This window comes from Solanum stenotomum, chromosome 1 (assembly GCF_019186545.1).
Source record: "Solanum stenotomum isolate F172 chromosome 1, ASM1918654v1, whole genome shotgun sequence".
NCBI classification, from domain to species: domain Eukaryota; kingdom Viridiplantae; phylum Streptophyta; class Magnoliopsida; order Solanales; family Solanaceae; genus Solanum; species Solanum stenotomum.
This window is the reverse complement of record NC_064282.1, coordinates 63,707,234-63,733,756: the sequence shown is the minus strand read 5'-3', so window position 1 is coordinate 63,733,756 and position 26,523 is coordinate 63,707,234.

Sequence of the window (26,523 nt, the reverse complement as noted above, 5' to 3'; positions counted from 1 at the left end):
GATCAGCGATGGCACTCTTGTGATTGACAAAAATGGGACAATCACGATAGACTCTCTCTGCTAGAATAGACTCACCAACAGGAGTAGAAACACTAAAGGGTTTACTAAGTTTCTCAAAAAGAACATCAAAATTCATAGCAACATATGGAGTTACAAAGGATAAACTAGCTCCAGGATCTAGCAAAGCATAAACATTAAAGTTAAAGACTTGGATCATACCAGTAATAACATCTGGTGAGTCCTCTTGCTCTTGGAGACTAGTGATAGCATAAAGACGGTTTCCTCCTCCGCCAGTACTGGAGGTAGCCCCTCTAGGTGCAGCTCTGTCTGGTGGAGCAACTGAAGAAGACTGTGCTCTATTGCCCCATTACCATTACCTTGCCTATTCTCAGAACACTCTCTCATAAAATGACCATCTTGACCACACTTGAAACAACCAGTAGAGCCATCACGACACACCCTGAGTGGCTCCTACCACACTTAGCATATGGAAGAGTTTCATTACCTCATTGTGCAAACACTGCCTTGAGAATAGGAAAGTTTAGCTCTGAAATTCAGACTATTGTACTCACATTTGTTTCTGGGTGCAGGTGCACTAGAAAATAATGGAGTAGGTCCCTTCTGCTTGTGTTAGAAAGAAGATTGGTTCGCATTGCTCTTTTGCTGCCTGGACTCATTTCCTGATGTCTTAGCCGTCTTATTCTTAAACTTTTCGCTATACCTCAGCTTGTCCTCCTCAATTTGTTGCACATGGATCATCAGCCTTAGTATGTCCATGTCACCTATTAGCATAACTGCCTTGCCTTCCTTACTTGATAGATGAGACAACCCAACAACAAAAAAATGCATCTTGTTCCTCATGTTGGCAACCATCTCTTTGCTTCTCTTAGCTCACGGGGAAAGAAACGCCCCATGAAAGAACTCTCAAAACAGTCCAACTCACAATCGGTTACACGAAAGTACGAGTTAGAAAGAAAATTTTTAGAGATAAAACTCTAACGCACGAAATTAGTGTGAAACAAGTGAGATAATTTCCTAAGTGTTGCAGCCTCCTAATTATAGTTGTGGCACGCTTCACACCGATAACAAGGACTCTACAGACACGACTTCATAGACTCCCTAGGACTCTTAAACTATGTACTCTGATACCAAGTTTGTCATACCCCGAGCCTACATCCTAGGCGGGACTGGCACTTGAGAACCATTATTGGCCCAAAGCGAATCCTTGGTCCGACTGACTTACTTATCGAAAGACTTTAAGCATTAAGAAAAGAACTCAAACGCAAGATAACTCAACTGTGTCAAACTAAACTCAAAGTGTTTTAGAAAACAACATTTAACTTAGCCAAAGTGGCAACTCAAAACTGAACATAAGTCAATAACAAGATAAAGACAAATGCACTAACTGACTGTCTATCTATGAAGCCTCTATTAACTGAGATGGATGTCGGGACAAGACCCATGACGTCCTAATGAACTAAATATTGAAAAGAAGTAAAAAGGGATCCTCCAGAAGCAAAGAGGCTCACCAACGAACTATGTAGCTCAACTAGAATCAACGATGCGCTAGATGTTGTTCCTGGTCACCTGTATCTGCATCATAAAAATATGCAGGACAAATGGCATCAGTACATGAACGTACGAGCAAGCGTGGGAAATCTTAAACAAGACATAAGCTTGAAAGGAACTAAAGAACTTACCTAGCTCAACTCAACTCAAGTGAACTAAACTGGTTTCAATATAAAGTAGTGTAAATAAATGCAGTATAAAGAAAAGCTTTAAAACATGGTTTTCAACTCTGTGAATTTAGAAATACAATAATAACTATGTATGTATACAAAGATACAATATGAACTCTGTTTGTATATGAAAATACAAATATTTCTAATGTATATAAAAATATAAAATATTTATGTGGGAGTTCTCTAACTAACAACCATCACTTAAGAGTTATCGTTATGATATAGTGTTTTGCTTCACGTTGCCACGGTCATCCTATATCTTGTCGGGGGTATAGAACCTGAACTACTAAGTGGATCCACTAGTCTATGGTAAAAAGCACTAATGAATCATCTAAAAAGTATGATCATTTTCTACCCATGGTGGCTACATGGTTTATGTGGGCTATGAATTAGTTGCTATCTCCCCCATATCGGATGAGACTTTCCTTATTTGAACAACCCAACTTCCAATGGGCATATCTTACTCATATGAACTCGGAATAGCGCAAACTTGGCGGCGTTGGAAAGATTATTCCAAGATATTTCCTATGATATTTGGTAATACACTAACTTATCCTGTGCTAGGAGTTATGGTCATTTCAAGTTGATCAAAAATCCAACTTAACATACTTAACAAATTTTCCAAATTTTTATATTCTTTCCAAAAATGTCTATTTCCACTATTCAAATTCTTTCTAGTTACGGGGTGTTATAGGGTCCTTGAGGAGGGCACCAAAGATGTTCCTGGGTAGTGACCCACGAGGAGCCACTCACGCCTTGTGGGTAAGGGGCCGTAGGTTGAGCCTACAAAATCAAGCCCCAGAACCCCGACCCACGCTTCACCATCATGGGCCATGGGTCCAACCATGGTCCATCTATGAGGGGTTCATGGGTGGTGATTGGAAACGGTTTTTGGGAGTTAGTTGAGGGGTACTTTGGGGTTTTCCATTTTTATTTAATACTGAGTGACGTCGTTTTATACTAAATAAGACTAACTATATAATGATTTAAGACCCTTAAATTAAGTCATCTTCCTCACAATTCCAAATTCCCAAATCAAAACCAACTTTTCCCCAAAATTGTCTCTCTAAAACTTCAAGGAAGAAGAAGAAGGAAGTTGGGGCTAGGGTTCAAGGATCTAGATTTTCCACTCAAATTGTTGGATTTCATCACTAAGGTATGTTAGTGCTTCATCCATGGACAATATTCATCCACGGAGACCCTCCAAACTCAATTTTAAAACTTGTAATTTCCCCAAAAGCTAGGGTTTTACTCCAATTCATGGATTCCTTTCAAAAATGATTCTGATGGTTTAATTACTTTGTATTATGATTGAATTGATGATTTACTATTGTTTTTATATTGAATACCCTAAGAATCCATGAAATTCCCATATTCCCAATTTTTGACCTAACAATGTGGGTGAACTGATGAAAGATGTTTATTATGAGATTATGCTTGTAGTATTGGAGTTATTTGAATCATGTTATTATCCATGTCTAATGTAGTAATTATAGATGTGTTAATTGGACATGAGCTTTGACCTTTGAAAAGGCAATATATGATATAAAACATGAATTATGAAGGTTATATATATGCTTTAAGAAAACTTTGAGAGGGAAGTGTCCATGATTATGATAATGTTGTTGTGTCGATTGAAAGATTATTCTAATGAACACATAATGAACATGATGTGAAAGATTTTCTCACAATATGATGATTCTAAGGTTGAAAGGATATTCTCACCTAATTGAATCTAATGTTACACATAGACATGGACGGTGAAAGGTTATTCTCACGCATGATCTAATGAGCTATCTTAATGAAACAAGTTATGAATTAATAAGTACTCCATGGGATAAATGCTTAGCACCGAATGGATATTGACTATGAGGTGGAAGCCTTTCCATGAGAAAGGCCGGATTTCTAAAAGCAATATCTTGAGATAGAAACCTTTCCGTGAGAAAGGTCGGGTTTCTAGTAGCAATCTCTTTATCCCATGAACTATGTGCCCCCATAGGTCTTTAGCTAGTGGATCCACCTAAAAGCTAACAAATGATGGTCTTACCTTAGGCAAGTAGGACAACCCTTTTCGATGTGGGTAACACAGGATTCCATGTTTAGCTCACATGGTCTATGTCGGTTAAGGCTTATTCCCACTTTGGGAACAATATGAACAAGAACATAAATTATGAATTATGGTTATTGAAGCATATTTACGTAGCATGGGTGGGATTATGGGATCTTATTCATGCATTGCACAAGTAGAATTTGAGGGTACTTATGGTATGTTTCTCTTATGATATGAAGATTTACGTAATGAACATGCTTATAACTTATGCTTTACCATTATCTTCAAAATGAAGATTTAACTTAGTAAATTGCATGCATTCAACTAAACTGTCTCTTTTGACATGTTTTCAAGGTTTTTATGCATGGTTATCATACTTAGTGCATTTTTGTACTAACCCATATTGTACTATACTTTTCCCAAGTGTAGGGTCCAGTTCTTAAGGTGGTCATCTTTTGTATTCAAGCTTGGAGTCAACTATTATCCTAGCTTGTGGTGGGTCCTCATGATTCAAGAACGGATGCTTCATTTTAAGTTTCATTTCTGGTATTTATTTTCAAACTATGTTATTAGGCCGTGTCCCTTTTCATTTGAACTATTGTAATAGATGGCTATATTGAGACAAGTCTAGACTTCCGATATACTTTATAAAGACTATTTGGACTTGAAATGCATTTTCTTCTCTTTATTGTTCTATGCTTATGTTATGATATGCTAATTGGCTTACATGGTGCCTTTCAGGGTTCTATGTGTGTTGTTACGTCTAGGGGCTACCCCTGGGTCGTGACAAACTTTGTAATCAGAGCACAAGGTTTAAAATGATTCTAGGATGATATCTTCAGAAGCCACGTCTAGTAGAGTCTTGTTCATAAGTGTGAAGCGCGCCACATTTATGAATGAAAGGCTACAAGATTATTAGGAAATTCCACTTCTTTCATTACTCATAACTCGTGCGATAGAGTTTAACTCCATAAGGTTTTTCTTCTAACCCTNTTAGGGTTCTATGTGTGTTGTTACGTCTAGGGGCTACCCCTGGGTCATGACAAACTTTGTAATCAGAGCACAAGGTTTAAAATGATTCTAGGATGATATCTCAGAAGCCACGTCTAGTAGAGTCTTGTTCATAGGTGTGAAGCGCGCCACATTTATGAATGAAAGGCTACAAGATTATTAGGAAATTCCACTTCTTTCATTACTCATAACTCGTGCGATAGAGTTTAACTCCATAAGGTTTTTCTTCTAACCCTTATTCGATGGTTTAGGAAGACAATTTGAATGAAGGAGCTCTTCCTCAAGTTCCTCAAGCTCCAATTAATCCTTCGACTATGTCGGATGTGAAGTTTATGTTAGCTTTCCAAATGTTGGCCCAAGCCATGACAACTCAAGCTCAAGCCGTGACAACTCAATCTCAAGCCATGAAGACCAAAGCCAATACAGAAGTTGTAGCTCCGGTGAACCTAAATATGAATTTCATGGCTTCTAGAGTGAGGGATTTTACTAGAATGAATCCCCTCGAGTTTCATGGCTCCAAAGTAAGAGAGGATCCTCAAGAATTTATGGAAGAGGTTTATAAAATACTTGATATCATGGGGGTGACTTTGGTAGAGAAAGCGGAATTAGTCGCTTACTAATTGAAATGTGTTGCTCAAGTATGGTTAATCAATGGAACAACGGTAGGGCGGTAGGAACGGGTCCCATAAAGTGGGAAGCATTTAGATTGACATTTCTTAATAGGTTCATTCCCCAAGAGTTGAGGGAAGCTAAGTTGGAAGAGTTCATTAACCTTTGTCAAGGAGGTATGAGTGTACAAGAGTATTCTCTAAATTTTACCCAATCGTCCAAGTATTCTCCGGCTTTGGTGGCGGATCCAAGGGATATGATGAGTAGGTATTTGACGGGTGTGTCCAAATTGGTAAGAAAAGAATGTCGCACGACAATGATCCATGATAATATGGATATCTCACATCTTATGGTGTATGCTCAACAAATGGAGGATGAGAAACTCCAAGAAAAGAATAGGAAGGTGAAAAAAGACAGGACCGATGATGGGAACTTCTCCAAGGCCAAGTCCGATGGTCAAGGTCAACCAAGGTACAAGCAAAGGTTCTCCAACCAAGGTTCCTTAAATGCTTCTCCAAGGATCAACAAGGATAGGGTGTCTAACACTAAACCTCAAGGAGGAAATATTTGTGGTTTTTATGTGAATAGGCCTAATTGTGCAAAATGTGGGAAGATTCACGAGTGTAAGTGCCTAGCCGGCATGGATGTTTGTTTTGGTTGTGGTAAGAGTGGCCATCAATTGAGGAATTGCCCAACACTTACGGCCTAGGGGAAAGAAGGCAAGCAAGCTCCTCCAAGAGGTTCAAACTCCAATGGTCCAAAGCAAAACCACTTTTATGCTCTTCAATCCTGATGTGACCAAGAGAGCTCTCCGGATGTGGTGATCGATATGTTAAAAGTCTTTCTTATTGATGTATATGGTTTGTAGATCCCAGTGTTACTTTGTCCTTTGTGACACCTTATGTGGCCATGAAGATTTATATGCTCCCAAAAGTGTTAAGCCTTTTTCGGTTTCTATCCCGGTTGGTGATTTTGTGGTTGCCAAGAGGGTTTATAGAAGATGTCCTATTTCCTTGTCCCATAGAGTTACTCTTGTTGACTTGGTAGAGCTTGACATGTTAGACTTTGATGTGATTCTTGGTATGGATTGGTTGCATGCGTGTTATGCCTTTATTGATTGTAGGACTCGGGTGGTTAGATTCCAATTTCCAAATGAGCCTATCTTAGAGTGGAAAGGAAATTTTTTTATGCATAGAGGTCAATATGTGTCGTACCTTAAAGCTAGAAATATGATCTCAAAAGGTTGTTTTTACCATGTTGTTACGGTGAGGGATGTAGATTCCGAAACCACTTCTCTTGAGTCGGTTCCTGTAGTTAATCAGTTTTCGGAAGTTTTTCCCGATGGTTTGGCTGGTATTCCTCCCGAGTGGGAAATAGATTTTGATAGTGACCTCCTTACGGATACACAATCTATCTCCATTCCTCCTTATAGAATGGCTCCGGTGGAGTTAAAGGATTTGCTAGACAAGGGTTTTATTCAATCGAGTATCTCTCCATGGGCTGCTCCGGTGTGTTTGTTAGAAAGAAGGTCAGGTCTCTTAGAATGTGCATTGATTATCGTCAATTGAATAAAGTGACCATCAAGAATAAGTATCCCCTTTCGAGAATTGATGACTTCTTTGACCAACTTCAAGGGGTAAGTTATTTCTCTAAGATTGATCATCGTTCGGGTTATCACCAATTGAGGGTGAGAGGGGTTGATATTCTCAAGATGGATTTCCGAATGAGATATGGTCACTATGAGTTCCTAGTAATGTCCTTTAGTTTAACTAACGCTTCAGCGGCATTCATGGACTTAATGAATAAAGTGTTCCGATAATATCTTGACATGTTTGTGATCGTGTTTATCAATGATATTTTGATTTATTCAAGGAGTGAGAATGAGCATGTGGACCATTTGAGAATTGTATTGCAAGTTCTTAAGGACCATCAACTTTTTGCAAAGTTAAGAAAGTTTGAATTTTGATTAAGGTCTGTAGCATTCCTTGGTCATATTGTGTCAAGTAAGGGTATTGAGGTAGATCCTAAAATGACGGATGCGGTCAAGAGTTGGCCTAGACCTCTATTACCTACATACATTAGAAGCTTCTTGGGTTTGGCCGGTTATTATAGGAGGTTTGTTGAGGGTTTTCCTTCCCTTACCTCTCCTTTGACGACCTTAACTCAAAAGAAAGCTATGTTTTTATGGTCGGAAGCTTGTGAGAAAAGTTTCCAAGAGTTAAAAGATAGACTTACTTCCGCTCCGATATTGACCTTACCGGAGGGTCCATATGGTTTTGTGGTGTATTGTGATGCCTCTAGAGTTGGGTTGGGATGTGTGCTTATGCAAAACGATAAGGTGATTGCCTATGTTTCAAGGAAACTTAAAGTCCATGAGAAGAATTATCCTACCCATGACCTTGAGTTAGCGGTGGTTGTGTTTGCCTTAAAAATATGGATGCATTATCTATATGGGGTGCATGTTGATGTGTTTACCGATCACAAGAGCTTACAATATGTGTTTAGTCAAGAGGACTTAAATTTTCATCAATGAAGGTGGTTAGAATTATTGAAGGACTGTGACATGAGTATCCTTTATCACCTCGACAAAGCTAATGTGGTAGCAGATGCTCTTAATAGATTGTCCATGGGTAGTGTGGCTCATGTAGAGGATAAAAAGAAAGAATTGGTTAGTGACGTGAGTAGGCTGGCTCGGCTAGGTGTTCAACTAGTGGATTCCACCAAGGGTGGTGTCATGGTCTATAATGGTTCTGAATCATCCTTTGTGATAGATGTGAAGTCTAAGCAAGGCCTTGATCCTATATTAGTTGAGTTGAAAGAGTCGGTACTCAAGAAGTCCGTTGAGGCTTTTTCCCAAGGGAAAGATGGGGTTCTTAGGTACCAAGGTCGGTTATGTGTTCCGGATGTTGGTGGTTTGAGTGAACAAATTCTAGAGGAAGCTCATAGTTCTCGATATTCTATTCATTTGGGAGCCACTAAGATGTACCGTGATCTACAGGAAGTCTATTGGTGGAACGGAATGAAGAAATATATTGCGGGATTTGTGGCCAAATATCTGAATTGTCAACAAGTTAAGGTTGAGCACCAAAAGCTGGGAGGCTTATCCCAAAATATACCAATTCCCTCTTGGAAGTGGAAAGAGGTGAATATGGATTTTATTATGGGTTTGGCTCGCACCCGAAGGCAACATGATTCTATTTGGGTCATTATAGATAGGATGACAAAATGAGCCCACTTTATCCCCATCAAGGTTTCTTTTTCGGCGGAAGACTATGCCAGGTTGTATATAAGAGAGATAGTGAAGTTGCATGGGGTTCCTTTGTCTATTATTTTGGATCGGGCTACTTAATTTACTTCACACTTTTTAAAGTCATTCCAAAAAGGTCTTGGTACTAAGGTTATGCTTAGCACGACTTTTCATCCCCGAACCGATGGGCAAGCGGAGCGTACTATCCAAACATTAGAAGATATGTTGAGGGCATGTGTTATAGACTTCAAGGGTAATTGGGATGATTAATTGCCTTTAATAGAGTTTGCCTACAATAATAGATATAACTCAAGTACCAGTATGGCTCCTTTTGAAGCTTTGTACGGTAGGAGATGTAGTTCTTCGGTTGGTTGGTTTGAGGTGGGTGAAATTGCTTTGATAAGTCCCGAGCTAGTTTATGAAGCCATTGAGAAAGTTTGGCTTATTAGAGAGAGATTGACAATGGCTCAAAGTAGACAAAAGTATTATACCGATGTGAGAAGAAGAAATCTAGAATTTGAAGTTAATGATTGGATCTATCTAAAACTTTAAACTATGAAAGATGCGATGAGGTTTCCCAAGAAGCAAAAATTCAGTCCCCGGTATGTGGGCCTGTCATGACCCGGGAGCACCCCATAGTTGTAACCGGCGTACTCGACCTCGAAGAGGTCTTATACAAGCCTCATAGATCATTCATTGCATAAGATACTTAAAAATAGAGAAGAATTAAAAACTTTCTTTACAATCAAAGACATTTTTATTAAATAGAAAGCAAAAAACCTTCAAGACTTTATACACTATGTCTCAAACCATCTAATACTTTGAATACAACATTGGAACTTAGCCCACACAAAACTTTAACAAAACAAAAAGACATAAAAAAGAAACACCATGGGTTCGTCCTCGAAACTATGAGGACTCACCAAGTCTTCATCTTCAAGCACCTTACATACCTATCCTTCAAGCATAGAACATCAACATCTCCAAAGCCTACACTTTGGTAAAAAAGGAAAAGAATGGGGTTAGCACATTAGATATACTAAGTATGATGACCATGCAAAAACATGCTTGAAAAGGGACATTTGAGTTGAATGTCATGATATTATGCCATTTTTTATAAAACTTCATAAGCATGATAATAGAGGCATAATAATCAACACAACCAACACACAAGTCCTTCATCACAATATAACATGTTCAACACATATAAACCATTTCCTTTACCTTTAGCCTTTCACCTCAAGAAATCCTTAGGCAACACCTTTTGCAATGTATGGATAGCGTCCCATACCACCACCCACACTAAGGTACCACCTTAAGACCACCAAAAGTGAACTTACCATTCATCATGCTTCACATTACAAGTATTCATGCTCAACTAGTACCAATATTTAACACATAAGAACATTCGTCAAGTAAGTCATTTGACCCACCTAAGAACTCTATCTAAAGTTACCCTAAGACCCATCTAAGTAAGACATGAAGTGGCCACCCATACAACCTCTTGATACCACACCTAGGTATTCCTTAAGGCTACAAAAGACAAGAACCTTTCTATTTCAACATAGCATGCTAAGTACTCAATCCATCAATATAAGCTACTCATTCATCATTTCATTTAGACAATAAGTCAATATCTTCATTAGGCCATTTAGGAAACATTCATTCCTTTAGAGGACTTTCACTCATTAGCCATTAATGCTTAGGGAAGACACTTTAGTGTCTTCAAAGCCTACTAGAGACATATGTAAATGCTTATTCCCATCATGTGAGATGTGCATTATGGTTTCTTGATGAGTTCTATGAAGTGTGGGTGGTAGTATGGGATACCATCCATGCATTGGACAAGTAGGCTTTGAGAGGGTCATAGTGAGTTCTCTAAGTCTTAATGGCTAATGTATGAATGTCCTCTTATGATAAAGTTAATGAGAATGTGATCTAATATCTAATGAATGAAGGTGATTTAAATGAAGTTAATGAACAATGTTGACTTATATGCTTAAATGTAAAGATGCATGCTATACTTGGATTGAATTATGAGTTACTTTCTTATCATGACTTATCGTATATGAATGTGTGTGACTTCAAAGGAATACTTAGTGTGAGTAGTAGTATGGGATGCTACTTGCACATTGCACAAGCATGACTTAAAGTTGTCTTAGATGTTGGTCTTAATGTTATGATGTGAATTATATAGTGTTTATGTCTCTTATACGCCTTACTGTGTAAAGGTGCAAAGGATGAATGGTAAGTTCACTTTTGGTGGCCTTAAGTTGGTACCTTAGTGTAGGTGGTGGTATGGGACGCTACCCATTCATTGCACAAGGTGTAGCTTGATGGTTACTTGAGGTAACGGCTTAAGGTGAATGTAAAGGTTTATATGTTGATTATGTTCAAATATGAAAGTATGACTTGAATGTTGGTTGAGACTTATACTATTCCTCTTTTATCATTGTTCATGAAGTTTTACCAAAATGGCATAAAAGCATGACTATCAAAGAAAATGTATGTTTTAAGCATGCTTTTGCATGGCTTCCATACTTAGTACATCTAATGTGCTAACCCATATTTCTTCATCTTTTTACCAAAGTGTAGGCTTTGGAGATATTGGTGTGTTTACTTGGAAGATAGGTTTCTAAGGAGCTTGGAGTTGAAGACTTGGTGAGTCCTCATAGTTTCAAGGAAAAACATCCACTATGTTCCCTTTATGTCTATTAGTTTTTGGTTAAGTTTTTGTATGGGCTAAGTCCCAATGTTGTATTCAAAGTATTAGATGGTTTGAGACAAAGTCTAGAAAGTCTTCCACTTGTTCTTTTATTGAAAATGTCTTTGATAGTATAGAAATTTTTAATTCTTCTCTATTTTCCTATGTTCTTATGTTGAAGAATGCTATGACGCTTGTATTAGACCCCTTCGGGGTCGAGTACGCCCTGTTGCATCTGGGGTGTACCCCCAGGTCATGGCAAACATGGTATTAGAGCAAAAGGTTTTGGAATGGTCTTAGGATGTCTCAAAGCACATCTAGTAGAGTCTTGTTCATAATGTAAAGCGCGCCACATTATGAATAAGAGGCTATTGGGTGTTAAGAAAGTTTCACTTCTTCATTTTTCAAGTCGTGCCATAGAGTTTAACTGTATAATGTCTCTCTCTTGTTCCTTATATGATGGTCTTTAGTATGTGACCACTTGAAAGGCGTATGCTAGAGGGTGTGAGGGAGGAAGGCTGGTTGTGATGCCAATTATGGCTATGTGACTTGATAGAGTTGAGATGATAGTTTGTGGTGTGACTTTAGTATGAATGGGTTGCTTTATGGTTATGCGTGTTGTTGGTAGAATCCCACTTTGTCAAGATGAGTTTTTGAGGTATGTTGAAAGAGTTGATGAAATGTGGTGATTTAGAAATTCTTAGGTGTGATGAGTATGAAGGTTTAGTGATGTTTTGATCCGGCGTTAGAATGGAAATAAGTGAAGTTTAAAAGAGCTAGTATAATATTTCTTCCAAGTGGGTATAATGTGCCTAGATGGTAAGGTCTTTGAGTGTCCTTGATGTTCATGAGTTATGCTTGATTGAATTTCTCACCTTATGAGGTGTAGTGAGTTTGAGTAGTTTAGACCCGGTATGGTGGACTCATATGAGACCTTGAGTGGTGTTGGTAAGGTTGTTTGCGAGCAAGAGTTGCTTAATGAGGACCTTCCTAGTTTAAAAGCACCGGTATGTTGATGGTTTCTTCTAAGTTGTGAATGTCATGATTTAGGTTCCTATGTTATGTTCATGTTAGCCTTAGTTGGGTTTACTCCTAAGTGAGAGATGGTATGTTGAGTAGTAAGGTTGTTGAGAGTTCCGATATCCTTACCTTTTTCTTTATATGCCTATTCAAGCTTGAGACAAAGAGTTCCTTTTGGCTTGTTTCATGTTTTGGAGTCATGTGCGAATATGTGTTTCTATGGTCTCCTTATTTCATGCATGTTCTTAATGAGTTTATGTTTGAATGAGAAAATGAGTTTTTCGTGAATTATGTTCCTCAAATTGATGTGCATTTAGTATGAGTTGCTTATAAGCTTCATGAGGTTAAATGTTGAACACGCCTAAAAGTGCTTTTGAGTGTAATTGCATAATGTGCTTAAAGGTGTTGTGATGAACACGATATGAGTTGGAGAAGGTAATTCCTCCAATGTAATGAGAAATGATGAAGTTATGTTGCATAATGAGTTTGTATATGTAGTCCCTACTTTCTTATGTTGCACTGACCTTATTGATGTAGAATTAATGTTTCCTCCTAGTTGTATGCATTGTTTATGATGTTGCATGCATGATGGGCTACTAGTTTTGAGTCGTTAACCCCTTAATGTGTTTTAAGTGTCATTCGAGGACGAATGTTTCTAAGTAGGGGATAATGTAACAACCTGTAAAACGAATAAGTGAAACTATAGCCTATAGAATGTAAATGTGTTGTGATTGAAAGCATATTCTAACTTAATACCCATGAATGTGGATGATGGAATGTGTATAATGTAATGTTGTATATCTTGAATTGGTAGGCTTGTGCATCCTATTCTTGTATGAATGAATGTAAAAGTGAATAACTATCTTGAATTGGTAGGCTTAGGAACCTTCTTCTTGAATGAATGAAAGTATTGTTGAATCTTGAGTTGGTAGGTTTAGGCATCCTCTCTTTTGTAATGAATGTTTCTTGACTTAATGTCTTAATGTCTTGAATTGGTAGACCTAATGTTGGTAGCCCTTTCATAAATTACTAATGAATGTGTTAATTACTTAGAATTGGTGGACCTAATTTTGGTAGCCTTTTCTTGAATGAATGAATAATGAAGTATTCTAGGCTAAACCTAGGATTGGTAGACCTAATGTTGGTGCCCTTTCATAAGAATTCTAGGAACTAATGTGATGATAAACCTTGGATTGGTAGACCTAATGGTGGTGGCTCTTCCTTGTGTGAATATTAAACCTTGAAACGATAGACCTAATGGTGGTGGCCCTTTCTTGTGTGAAATGATGAACCTTGTATCGGTAGACATAATATTGGTGGCCCTTCTTGGAAAGGCAATGAGCTATCCTTAATGTACCTTGAATCGGTAGACCTAATGGTGGCGGCCCTTTCTTGTGTAATCTACCTTGGGTCGGTAGGCCTAATGTTGGTGGCCCTCTTAAGTGCAACAATGTAATGTGAATGAACTACTCTATGGGGATGGAGGCTAAGCACCGAGAGAATATGGTTAGATGGAGGTTCTCGCTACGTTAGGCTGGATTTCAATGAACATCTTTCATATCATATAACTATGTGCCCACATAGGCTATTAGCTAGTGGATTTCATACAAGTTAATGTTACCGGTTTTCCTTACGCAAGAAGATCACCTCTTTATGGTGTGGGGTTACATGACACTGGATTCCATGTCTAGCTCACATGGTCTATGTCGGTTAAACACTTATTCCAATCATGTGAGATGTGCGTTATGGATTCCATGTCTAGCTCACATGGTCTATGTAGATTTTTTCACTCAAGATCTGGTGACATTATCGTTATGGTGTCATTTGAGGTATCGACTAATGATCAAAGCTTGGAACATGTTTTCACACAATAAAAAATTGAATATGGAAGGTGAATGGAGTTGTTGGAATATTATGATGTGACCATATAATACAATTGTGGTAAGGCCCATGTGATGGCAGACGAGTTGAGTTAGAAAGCGATTAGCATGGACATTTTGGCTTGCTTGGGGGTGTCCAAGTGACCCTTGGTTTGGGAGATTCAATCTCTATTGTTTCAATTCATGTAATTGGGATTTTTAGAGAAGGGTGGAGTGTTGGTCAACATTGAAATTAAACTCACCTTCCGAGAAAGGATCAAGGTCAACCAATTTTAGGATGAAAAATTGATCCAACTCTGAGACAAGGTGGTGTTAAGTGAGGCCCCAGATGCCACACTTGGCGTTGGAGGGGCTCTATGTTTTAGATGGTGGATTTGTTCTGCTTTAGTTTGTAACTTGATGCAGGATGTGTTGGCAATGGCTCATGGATCACGGTATTCAATCCATTCGAGCACAACCGAAATGTACTGAGACTTGAGACATTTTTATTGGTGGCCTAGGATGAATAGGAACATAGTTGAATACATGTTTAAGTGTTGGAATTTTCATTCGATGAAATATGATTACTAGAGGCCTGCGGATTTACTTCAGATGATGCCAGTCATAGGTGGAAGTTGAAAATGATAGCCATGGATCTTGTGGTGGGTCTACCTAATACCTTGGGAAAGTATGATTCCATTTGGGTCATTATGACTAGTTTGAATAAATCATCCCACCTTAAGTTAGAGTGGATTATAATACGCAGTAGTTTGCAAAGATTTGTGTTAAAGAGATATTAAGGTTGCACAGGGTTCCCCCTTTTTATAATTTCTGACTGAGGTATGTCGTTTACTTCTATGTCCGGGGAAAATTATATGAAGCGTTGGACACTCGGCTCACGTTTAGCATATACTTCAATCCACAAATAGATGTCTAGTTGAATACAATTTAAGTCTTGGAAGACATGATGTGGGTCTATGTGATTTCCTTTGTGGGCCATTGGGATTAGGTTATTCTTTTGTGTGAATTTCTATAACAAGAGTTACCACACCAACACTTTATGTGAGGGGATATAGATCACCCATTAGGTGATTTGAGATGGAAGATGTGAAACCCCTGGGTGTTGTCTTGGTGAGGGAAGCCCAGGAAAAAAGTAAGGGGCATCCAAACCAAATTATTGGCAACTCAAAGTTGACAAAAGGAATATGTAGATCGCAAGGTTAGTGAGCTTGTTTTATTGAAGGTGTCACTAATGAAGGGGGTAATGCAGTTCGGAAAGAGAGCTTATCCCTTATTATATTGGTCCATTTGAGGTTCTTGAAAATATAGGGCCAATAACCTATTGGTCATCCTTGACACCCAACTTATCTGGTGTCCACCCAATTTTCCATATGTCCATGTTCAAAAAGTACCAAGGGGATGGGGATTACATTATTAAGTGGGATTCGATAGTGCTAGAAAAGGATCTACAATACGAAGAAGAGTTGGTTACTATTCTTTGATCAGGATGTCTGGAAGTTAAGGACAAAGGAATTCAAATCAATGAAGTTTTAATGGAAGCATCGTCCGATTGAGGAAGCCACTTGGGAAAGCGAAAGAAAACATGCAAGACAAGTACCCTCACTTGTTTGAGGATTCATGTACTACTTCATTCTTCTTAACTAAGCCCAAGTGTTCTTGTTTGATTGCCCGGGGATGAGCGATGGGTAAATTGGTATCTATTGTAAAGACTCATCCCGTCGTTATGGGTGACCTAAATATAAATGAAATTGGGCAAGGAATCTTTTGTACTAGTGAGTTAAGATATTCAGACTAGGCTAGGCTTAGACAAAATTTGAGCAAGGTAAGTTCTAGGGCTATTCGAGAAAAGATTGCGTGAACTATCTGAGCATAGGTTGGTTTTCCTATTAGCTAGACATTAAGGAATCTGATAGGCTTTTTGGGATCGAATTCAAGAGAGTGGAACTCCCAATATCAAACTTGGCATTAAGGGATTGGTTTGGAATACTAAGGTACGAAAGTGTACTGTAAAATGGGGATTTTCGGGGAGATTTCCAAACATTTGTCCCATGAAAGCTGCTATAGTGGGTGTCACACTGCTATAACGGGGAATTAACTCCCGCTATAGAGGATGATTCCTCCACACAGGTTGGAAGTGTTAGAATTGCATTCTGAGGCCGTCTTCGTAGAGTTTTGATAAAAATGACCATACAAACTCCAGAAACTCCAAATCATAAAAACTTGTACAAAACTCAAATAAACAACCCGACAACTGTACTCTCAGTCCCAACAAGTCATAAATGACTTGGGATTGCTATAGGAAATCTATAAACACTAAAAAGATTGGAAAATAGAGGAAATGACCAGAAGGGTCATTACAATATCCACTACTAAAAAGACTTCCATATGCAAAAGTAGAAGAACAGTTACAACCTGAAGGCACGAAAATAAGAAGGTACCTGGCCCACATACTCCATCATACCATCATACATACCCTTGGAATGAGCAACGCCAACACAAAACTCAGGCTAGGGGAAAAATCCTTAAGCCGACTTCAACACTCCAAAAGCTCCTCCAATTCCTTTTTGGGCTCAAGCACTTGCCCAACTGAACGAATCTTGACTGAGAGTACCAAATCCATTTGAGGATAATGAATACCACACCAAAACCAATGAATTGAGAAAAACTAGGACCATGGCAGATGCAACCCAACTCACCAATCGAAATACTTATCTTATGCTTTAAATACAACATTTTCTAGTCATCAGAAGTGTTATGTCTGTCCTTAGCTATCCTAAACATCTGCAACAAGATATGAATCCTGCCTACAAGACCAACACAACACAAACATCTAGATGGTGACATGCCCCTTTAAACATTAAGGAACAACAATCACAAAAATAAGGAACTTTGCCTAGGGCAAAGCCAAAAATCTATTCCCAACTCCTAAAACAAACTATCACAGTTGAAACACAAGCTTCTAAAATTGAACACTCTACTCCAAAGGATGATCATCCCACGAATGATAAGATTGCACTGAGCCTAGCTCCAGTGACCTAGTTCTACCAAGATAACTTTTGGAAAATTGACACCATGTACCCACAAACCACTCTACCGCCGCAAATGTGAGCCAATCACCCCAATCATGGGAAACCAAGCTAGTAGGCAACGTATAAACATAGTCAACTGACCAATAATAGATCAAAGGTACTAACTCCGATCAATCAAAACCACAAGCTACCCAATATGAAGCAAACCTCCTTTCTTGAGCAAATACAAAACCATGGGTTTCACAAATTACTTTGACCCATCTTGTACATGTACCTTCTAAGCAAATTTACATTCTCCAACAGAAGTTAATGTCTGGAGCAACCAAGGAACACCACCACTCCTACTCCACATCACAAACAAAACCTCGAGAACTACCAACCCAAATATAAAGAACCAACCACAACAATAACAAGGTGCAACAACAGATTGAACCTCTAAATCCTAGCTAGCCATAACTAATATTAAGACCACCAGAAAGAAAGTGATCCAAAGAGACTGAATGAGTGAACATAACTTTGTATGCGAGAATGAGACTAAGGCAAAGGAAGAAAGTGTTCAACTAGGACTACCATAACACCGTAGAAGGCCATACTACCGTCCACACAACTCTGACAACTAAATGTCTCCCAAATATTACTTTAAGAGGGAGTCACGCCATTAATACAACCTACTAAGCTGACTAGGTCCAACAACATGACAAATTAAAATCAATAAAAATGGTCTAGCCACCTATCTAACAATGATCGACATCACAATAAAAGATACAACAAGGGTGGAAAAAGAGAAAATAGAAATCTTGAGACCACTATCACAACAAAACCACCAAGGAAAAGGCACGAGGAGTTACTAAAACACTACTTCCGATTAGAGGAACACGATCTAGTCGATCCACTACTAATAGAAATCAACTAGAGGAGATAAGACACATACACAATCCCTAATTAGGATAACACAGCTATCAAGTGATGGATAACAAGTCAAATGGGAAGAAATGGGTATGAAAACCCTAAAATCACACAAAATAAGAAATTATAGGATTATACAATGGAATCTGATCCAATGAAGGGATACTTGGAGTTTCAGCCTCTGGCCAACCAATAGAAACATAGAATAGATTGTGTCCAACCTCCACCTGAACAACTGAAGAACCACTAGTATCACTCAGGGCACCACTTTTGATTGATGGTTCCATAAATCCATGACACTGACCCACTGAACATTACCCACTGTGATCCCCAACGGGGACAAACTGTAGAATGATGGCCAAGCTCTAGATAGAAAAAGATCAACCCACTCTAGCCTAGAATAGAATAAGGAAAAAATGTCTAGAAGCTCAACTCACGCCTGGGGCACTCCGTGGACAAGTGGTCAAACCCTTCACAATCATAGCAACTTCTAAGTACTGAAGTTCGACATGAAAAACATGATGAGCTACCCTACTTACCTCTACTAGGCTCAATACCACTCCTAATCAACTACATTGAGGTTGTGTGATAATCTCTAACAAAGTCTCCTACCTTGCCACACACATAGTAATCACCACCAAGAGAAACCTACTACGAAGATGTAGCTAATAGCAAGTGCTCTGACACCAACCAGGGTGACAAAGAAAACCTTCTGGTGAAATCTTTCCTCAAACCTCAATCCATAGGTAATATTGTGGGGTTATACCCACATCCTCAACTTAAAATCGTTACGTGTTCTCAAGCGACGTGGAAGACTCTAAATGACACTTTTGCAGAAGTAACCCACAAAGTTAAGCAATCATTTGACATTTTCTAAACAATCACCCTCCTTATTTATTTTTTAGAACAACGCAAATCTTCACTCAACAACCTAATTCATGCGGATCAATAAATGACATAGACATACCAATAGACACATTCAGATACATAGACAACATTCACCAAGATACCAACTCTTCAATAATGTAAGTTCTGCCCTTACTTCAAAGAAATCCTTTTTTCAAACATAATTTTATTTTTTAGTTAGGGACTCAGTATACACTCACATTCAGAAGCAAATCTAATATAGTTTGTGCTCAATACCATAGGCTTGTCCTTATTTTCTACACTTTGACTATCCAAATCGTTTGCTTAGGATCACTATAGGACTTTCTTAGCTTGTTATATGGGCTCAGGGTGAGGTGTGTTATATTTGGATATTAAGTGACTTTTCTACCTTCTTGACAGTACATTGGTAACTTTACCTCTTTTTACAATAATTTTTGACATCATCTTGCTTTCTGCTCTTCTCCTTATAATTCATTTAAGCGCGGATGTGACTTGACTTGAAATTCTTGCTTGATTAATCTTTTCTTCATATTTTTATTTAAGATTTTCATTCTTTTGTTTGTTTTCATTCAGTCACACCATTTTCCAAAATATATTTTTTCATTTTTCACGACACACGACTCTTTTCATACCCTTTCTTTTTTGTTTTCCTTCATAATAGCCACCTCCAAATTAGGTGATTTGCTTGAGTCAAGGTGTACAATTTCCTGGGGAGGACCCATGCCAAAATCAAGGCAAACTTTTGAAGTAGCCACCCTCAACTTAGGCGTTTAGCCTGAGTTGAGGTGCACAATGTCCAAGGATGACTAGGGCCAAAATCAAGGAAAACTATTAAGTAGCAACCCTCAACTTAGGCTTTTAGCCTGAGTTGAGGTGCAAAATGTCCATGTATGGGCCAAGGACCAGAGCCAACATAGAGTTTCACAATTCTTTTAGGAAAGGTGAGTTGGGTATATTGGAAAACAATTGGTATTTGTTAGGCTCAAATATTTTTTTCGAAGGGAGAAATTTATATTTTTTGTTGGTTATTTTTAGGCTTAAGTGGACTCATTATCAACAATGACCTATAATCATTTCCCAGTTCCCAGTCTAAATCATCTTAGTAAGACCAACGGGGAAAGTTCTAGATTGGCACAAACTATATGAATATGCAAACAACCCCACACACATATGGCACCTCATTTCACTATCAAATCATCAATGTATCTGGTTCATGTTATAGCTTATGTCATGTTGTCTAATCATTTATGTCATGTCATATAATGAACCTACACATTCAACTTATCAAGCACACAAATACAACACATATCACAAATTTGAGGGGTATCAATTTTCATGTTCTTTTTACATCATTCTTTTATTCTAGTCTACTTCTACAGTTATACTATCCTAAACATGCCAGTTCAACAAAAATTAAACAGTTCCTTGAGGAAAAAGAACATATGCAAGAAAACCCCAAGGAAGGATTATGAGTTAGATTATTCAGACTTCACCCTATTACTCACAAACCATTCACCCACCCCCATAAAAAATATGGTGCAATTCCTTCAATTCACAAAAATATATAAAATATAAGGAGAGACAAACCTGTGGCCCTTAAGCACCGAAGACCAATCAAGAAGTGGGTGGGTCTGATAGGACCGAACACGTTGGATCACTATAAGTGATGCCCTCAGTAATGCCATCAACTATAATAGAGGGAACACCATCAGTAGTGCCCCTCAAAGTAGATGCACCGGCAACCAACTCCCTCTCTCTAAGCTGATGCATCTCCTTATAAAGTAGTGACTGTCGCTGAGGTGCCTCAATCTGTGTCCTCTCCCTCTTTCTAGACCTTCTCTCCTCCTTTGGATAACTGGTATGCCCAAAATTATGTGCACACTTTCCAATGAACAAGAGAGGTAGAGGGAACGCTCATTCTCAAAAAATAGTCCATGTAGCACCATATCTCCTGCATCATCCTCTAGGGCAGGCTCTGGGGAATCAATGGCCAACGCATCAATACCAACTTGACTTGAAGCCCTAGTCTTTTTCTTCAAGATTCTAGAGAGAGAAATATTGGAGAGGATGAACTTGTTCTTCTTCTAGGAATTTGAGAGAATGAATTGAATTAGGAGATTTTGAGGGTGAAAATGTTTGTATAGGGCTTGTAATAGAGGGTAATATGACATAGTATTGAGTTAGAATAATTAGAAAAATAACCGAAAACCCTTCTTAAAAATAGTTGCCGACCTCACTAACGGCCAGACCTACGCTCCGTTGGTCAGACCATGGACCGTCCTAGTTTATCGTGGGTGAGATCAGATTGAGGCCACTGATTTTAGACTCCCAACGGTGGACTCATGTACGGTTTGTGGGTCCAACTATGGGCCATAAATCTTGGTTGTGGATCTCAACTTTTGACTCTTAAATTTCTGCAAGTCTGGGACTCACCTAGAAGACCTACCTATGACTCGTGCATATTCTAATGGACCGTCCTGATGAACCATAGGAAAATACTGAAATTTGATGTATTTTGAAAAATTTGGACTGGCCAACCACAGGCCTGCACCCAAGGCTCCATTTTAGCCAAAATCCACAGGGTAGCTTGAAATGAGTACGGAAGCCATGGGACCCAAACCAAAGAACCTTCTAGACCAAACTTGACGTTTCAAAGCTAACATAATCATCAAAATTGTATTATCAGATCGTCTTCATGATGTTTTGTATGTTCAAATTGTAGAAGCTCCAAAACATAGAAACTCACATAAAAACCTAACAAATAATTAGGTGACAGAGTTGTCAATCCTAATATATCATAAGTGACTTAGGTATCACTCTAAGAATGCTCTAAACATCGATAATAATTAAAAATAGAGAAAATGATGTAGATGGTCATTACAACATGCACACTTTATGTAAAAAACCACATTTTATTTTACATCCACATGTTATTTCCAGCTTTAATTTTTTTGGTTAACAAGATACTGTTATTCATTTACTTAATATTCATAAGTATACTGGAGTGGAAATGTTGATAGCCTGCTAATGCTAGTATTGCTAGGGGAAGAGGTTATACTGGTAAATTTATCGGTACAATTATCCAAAATGGTAGGAGCTTTGGTTAGCTTTACAAAACAAGTACCTATTTTATCTGCCTCTAGCTTTTCCAAGATAAACACGATGGAACTTTCCAACAAAAAAAGAGTTTGGTTGCTTCATATTAGTTCCCTCCCTTGCTAAAGCATCTGCCACTTAATTTACTTCCCTATAGCTATGATGGGGGAGGGGGGGAGGGTCCCCAGCTTTCGTAGTAGCTCCCTACAATCAGAAGTAAGTATAGTGTGATCATCCGAAAGAAAATTTATAATTATGTTTTACGTCCAGCTCCAATCCGTGCAATAGAGACATTAGTTCTGCCTTAATGGGGTTAGTGGAATGAAGGTTTTCATGTATCCAGATACCCATTCGCCCTTTTCATCTCTAATTACACCATCGATTCCTCCCTTTCCCGGGTTACCTATTGATGATCCATCTGTATTTAACGTAAATCCTTTAATTGGTGTTCTTTTCTTTTGAATATTCATTTAGTGTCAGATCATACTCCGTGGAGTGTACGATTGCTTTTGTTATACATTTTCTTGTTTGAGTGTTGTTGTGATGATTCTCATTTCTATAATCCACATGAAGAACGGCTAGGTTTCCACCCATTTTAAGAAAGTTCTTTTAGGCGAATATTTAAACCTCTAAGTCTAGCTAACCAGTTATGTCATTTTCCATTGATGACTTACTTTATTTCATACATGGCCCCTAAATCTAAGTCTCGCTAACCATTTATGTGAGCAATTGGTTTGATCACATTACATTATTTTTGGGTTTAACTTGCTTATTGTGGTGTATGGTAAGCGTCAGCACCATCCAATTTCAGATCGTGACAAAATATGAGTAAGATCAGATTTACTTATCAAATAAGTGTTCAATACATCATTTTGAAGGTTATATTAACAAAATACTCCGCTACTTAAGTTTTTTAAAGGAGTGTGTAGTGTCAATAAACAACATTTTTAAAATTAAATAGGAGCATAAATTTTAAACTTTTGAAAACATGTGTACACTGTGATTAGATAAGATTTACCCGATTAACTTATCAAATAACTGTAGAAACATCATTAATAGGTTAAATTAGTAAAATACATATCTAATTAAATTTATTAAGGAAAATGGCAGGTCAACAAACAACATTTTGGGAATTAAAAGAAACATCAAAATTGAAGTTTTTGTACATACACACGTAAAGTATTAGTCATATCAGATTTATAATATTTACTTATAAAATAAGTGAAGAAACATCATTAATAAAGTTAGGTTAGCAAAGTGCACATGTAATTAATGTTTTTTAAAGGATTGTGTTAGTCAACGAACGATATTTTAGGAATTAAAAAGGAGCATGAAATTTGAAGAATTTGTATACACAAGTGTAGAGTGTGAGTCAGATCAATTTTACAATATTTACTTATCAAATAAATATAGAAAAATCATTAATAACGTTAAATAATTTAAATAAATATCTAATAATTTTTACTTGCCTAAGGTAGGACCGTTGTTTTTAGCTTAGGTGAATCCACTAGCTAGACCTATGTGGGCACATAGTTATGGGATAGGGAGATTGCTACTAGATACCCCGCCTCAACTCACGGATGAGAATCCATCTCAACTCACGGATGAGCATCCATCTCAAGGGGTTACTACTAGATACTCCGTCTTAACTCACGGATGAGCATCCACCCCAATTCATATCCACTTAGTGCTTAGCATTATTCCCCATGGAGTACTTAACATTCATTACATTCATTCATTATGGGATAAGAAATTGTTACTAGATACCCCGCCTCAACTCATGGATAAGTATCCATCCCAAACCCAACATTCATTCATTGGAAAGCTCATAGATTCAAAAATGAGAATAGTCTTTCACCTAAGAATCCCCTTATTATGAGAAAGTCCTTTCACAACAAGTCATTATCATTCATTAGAGTACAATTGAGAATAGCCTTTCAATCAACCCATCATCATTAACATAATCATAGAAATTTCATTCATTAGTCATTCATGAGCGTGTGTATATGAGAATAACCTTTCACAAAAATCCTCATCATTCATAAGGGTTAATTGAGAATATACATTCAATCACCACATAATTACATTCTAAACATGATCATAACACATTCATTGAGATCACCCACATATACTTCACATCATAGCCATACATAATCATTCATGAAATTGCCCCTTAGGGCTATGAACCAACATCAACCCACAAATCCAAGATAATACAATAGATAATGAAATTGACATTATTCAATCACTTAATTCAATATAAACATAAATAATTCAACATACTTGCATAATCAACCAATTCACAATCTCAATTCACAACTTAAGAATTCGGGGAAAAACATAGGTTCTAGGAAGAAATCATCTTAATTCATCTTTAAAACCACAACTCAGTCATAATTTAATGCAATAATGCCTTTGGAAATCGTTTGAAATCGAACCCATATCAAGATTGAAAATTAGGGTTTTTGGGGAAACAATGGGGATTTATAATCAACTTTGAAATTAGCTCCTTGAAAGAAACTAAGACAATTATGAAGACTACCATACCTTTTATGGAAGAATCCCATGAAAATCCCTTGAAAAACTTAAAGTCTTGACCTTGGAAGCTTGAAGTCTTCACCTCCAATGGAGGTTTCTAGAGAGAGAACTTTTGAGAAGAGAGGTTTCTAAATTTTGGGGTGTTTTGAAATAAGGATTAAATGACTTGTTTTAGGACTTAAAAATATATATACTAGTGATATAAAACAATTAAAAACAACCCCACACATTAATTAATTAAATGAAATTACCTAAAACACCCTCAACTTGGGCAGCCCGTCAGGGACCATGCCCAACTCAACGGGTCGTAAGGGGCACCACGACTCGTGGTGCTGCCCGTGGTCCCTTGACCAGTGTGCCTTCCCACCATGCCAAGCCCTCACGGGCTTAATGGAAGACCACGAGACCTCACACAATCCGTGGTCAAGACCACGAGTCGTGGTGATGGTCATGGTCTTGAGGCAGTGGCTTGGCCAAGTTGCCTTGCCTCCCCTTGAGCCCAAGTGATCTTCACGACCACTTGTATGGACTGTTTAGGGCACCACGGCTCGTGGTGGTGCCCGTGGTCTTTGGGGCAGTAGCTCCCTCAACATCTTCCAACTCTCATTAAGCTAAGGCAACCCCACGAGCCTTCCCAAGGCCCGTGGTCATGACCACGAGCCGTGAAGTGGCTCATGAAGGGGTGCCTTGTCTTAGAACCAAACTAGGGCACACTGCTTAGCCAACCACGGGTGGCACCACGACTCATGGTGGCCACCACAGGTCGTGAAGACCCTCATGATCTTGGTAGGCAGTAGTTAAGCCTAGTTTTAGGCAGCCTTGGTCCCCAAACCATGTCCTACACCCAAAACCTTTAGCCCTTGCCCTTAACTCTTGACGTTAACCCCCACGTTTAGGCTCTAGTTTAACCTATCATTTTCCGAGTCATTACATATAATTCATAAGCTTCATCAAGTGTTCATAATCTAAAATCATGGATCATGCATGGGTTCATGAGAATTCAACTCAAAATCATGTAATTGATTCAATTCATTCATTAAAAGATAGAAATCAATCAGTTGAATCATAATGGAAAAGAACCCATGAAGATTGATTAAACCTTAACTTTGAATTTAGAATCTAAATTTGTAAAATTGGAAGATCTTGGGAACTCTATGGAGGAAAGGACTCCATTAGTGAATACTAACAAACCTTAGTGATCAAGGCCCAATAGCTATGGTGAATTGAAGATCTTGAAGTAAAACTAGCAAGGATTTTGGGGATGAATTTGGAGGGAAATATAGGATTTAAGGGAATGATTTAGAATGGGTAGTTTTAGGACATAAATCACTTATATAGGACTTATAACAGGGGTTAAAATGACATAGCTTAGGTATAAAAACACATAGGGAAAGACTAAAATAGCCATGATTTAAAAAGTTGATGGGTGAACTATACGGAAGCCTTCACGGACCATTTAGAGCTTGATGTAGTGAAGGGAGTTGTACAGATGTCCAACTTTAGGGTTGCCTTAAGAGGCCAACCCACTACCCCTAAATGGCAATGAACCCCTAAATGGGCTATTTAGCCAACCATGGAGGGTTCTTGGTTTATTTTAGGCCTATAGACCTGCATGTTCAACCCATTGTACCTTTCCCAAATTTCAAGGTGTTACAATGGTGAATTATCATGGTTCAGAGACATATCACTTATGCTTTCTGTATTATTATTTTAGACTTCATTTTAGTTTTTCACATGTTCGGGTGAGCTTTGGTTTTGTCCTTGCAACTTACTTATGCAGTAGATGCTTCTTCAGACATTAGT